Raw genomic sequence first — 2,068 nt, 5'->3', positions numbered from 1 at the left:
TCCAGTTTCTAATGTAACTGTGCACACGCAGAGTCTGCTAGCTGGAATACAAACAAATGCTCAAGCATTGAATGTTTGATTACTATTTAAAAAGGTAGGTACGTAGAGAGAACTACTTGTTTCTAGCATAATGATATGAGACTGAGAATGTGCAGAAAAAGACAGATGAAATTTGAGACCTTAGTTTACCTACATCATGATTGAATGAACGGAAGCAGATGGATTCAAAATACCCCAAATATCCAACGTTGTGAAGTTAAACGGACTCTAACGTAGGAGTAGTGATTGTGAAGGTGGTGCAGGACTCAACGGTGCTCCGTTCTGCCCTACATGGGGCTGCTCTGAGTTGAAACAGACTCAGTGATACCAAATTACACAAAAACAGCAACACAGCCAGCGTCCATCCCACAACAAACACCTACATTTCGTCCTCTCTTTTTCAGCTAGGGAATACGATCCACAAAAAGGAAGACAATACTCCTTTCAATCCCAACAAATGTTCTCGTTATCTTTACATCAAAGTCTGTGAGCCTGAGTATTCAGCCACTTACTTAAATAATGAACAGGAGCCTTACGTTTGCCTTCTCTTTAGTTTCCAAACAGTATTTACTTATAAACCTGCACACTCTCCCAGCAATACAAACCAAAAGCTTCCCCTTAAAGCTTTACCACATGGAACTCCTTCATTCTGAAGATTGACAAATGTCTTTCCATAATCGCTTGTCTCACCTGTCCGTCTCCCTGAAAAGCAGCATTGCGTTGTGAAAAGAGCAAGGATTGTTTTATGGCTCTGACACTTACTGGTCTGTGGCTTACAGGGTCTTCAACAAACTTTCTCCCCCTCGTTTTTAATATGAGAACATTTTTTGCATAACTAAATGTTGACATCCTTGCGATGAACTGCACGCTGCGACAGCTGCCCTCTGGGGTTTAGGAATTGTTCCTTCACGGGATCCGTGTCTGAATCTGCGGTAGACAATTTTGAGGTGTCTCATTCCACCAGTCCCGGTGGTATTTCGCCTTTTGGCCTTGGCGCTCCAGTTATACTTTCTCTTGTGCTTGCCAGGGGAGCCACGTTTGCCGCAGGTCGACTTCCGTGGATGGTGGATGGTGGAGGGCAGGCCTTGGAGCCACGGCAGCGGCACAAGTTGTTCGTCTTGTTGCGGCGCTTTCCGAAGGATGACGTTCCCTTCGTACACAGCAAGCTGGGGGTTACAGGGAACACGTTTGAAAGACCATTCGATGGGACCAGACAAACAACTCTTAAACAAACGTTAAGGGTATAACTGTATTTGTATTTACTGTAGAATATGTGCTTACTTTACAGTGTGATTTTGAGGATTAGCAATGATTTGTGGATTTGCCTAGCACAACTGCTTTCACATATGAAAACTTGAAAGCGTGAATCCGACTTTCTGTAAGTATGATTCACTGTGTCCTGAGATGTGTTCAGGATAGGCAATTCAGAAAGGACACCCTTTCTTCAAGGAGCTCACATTGTGAGAGAGGTGATCTCAGTTCTCGGAGCCATCAGTCTCCAGGGCTTACACCTTGTAGAATGTTCTAACCTACAGCCTCTATTCAGGGCAATGATCACTCTCATGCTTCTGAACCACTCTGTGCCTTCCCAAAAACACACTGTTGATGCTCAGAAACCATGGGTTGGGTTCATGCATTGCTTTTGCATTGGTACTGGTTCTAGGCTTTAGTCCACACGCGGGCAGACGAACCTGAGAAAACGCTGTTCAGGCTTGAAGGAGGATTGTTGGCTGACTGAAAAATGAATGTGTCTGAAGAAGAAAGACGACTAATAATTTAACCCAGGGCGCAAGAAAAGGAGTGGGAGAGTATGTATATTTAAAAAAATCTTAACACATGAGAGGGAATGTATTACATGTGTGTTCAACTGAGTTACACAATTCTGCTTTTTAAAATGCCAATTCTGATTTCTTATCCCCGAGAAAGCACTCTAAAAGTAAAAATAGAGCTTGAGATGAAAACAGGACAATTTGTTTCATATTTCTTTAATGTTATCACTTTGTAAATTCCTATTTCTGAGCACCAGAAA

The 2,068-nt window shown here is 42.8% G+C and overlaps 1 protein-coding gene and 1 pseudogene across 1 annotated transcript in view; one reads left to right on the top strand and one right to left on the bottom strand.

Annotated features, from left to right (window-relative positions):
• Positions 1–2,068, top strand: part of LOC101655499 (T cell receptor alpha chain MC.7.G5-like) — a 673,376-nt gene that overhangs the window by 184,221 nt on the left and 487,087 nt on the right. The gene's annotated exons all lie outside the window — the stretch shown is intronic.
• The window catches only part of LOC115868718, a 15,018-nt pseudogene continuing 13,798 nt past the window's right edge, over positions 849–2,068 (bottom strand).

The sequence above is a fragment of the Echinops telfairi genome, unplaced genomic scaffold (genome assembly GCF_000313985.2).
Source record: "Echinops telfairi isolate 266 unplaced genomic scaffold, ASM31398v2 ScPeMD7_18;HRSCAF=68, whole genome shotgun sequence".
Taxonomy (NCBI): Eukaryota; Metazoa; Chordata; class Mammalia; order Afrosoricida; family Tenrecidae; genus Echinops; species Echinops telfairi.
Note: the sequence above shows the minus strand (reverse complement) of the source record. Positions and strands in the feature narration are given on the sequence as shown.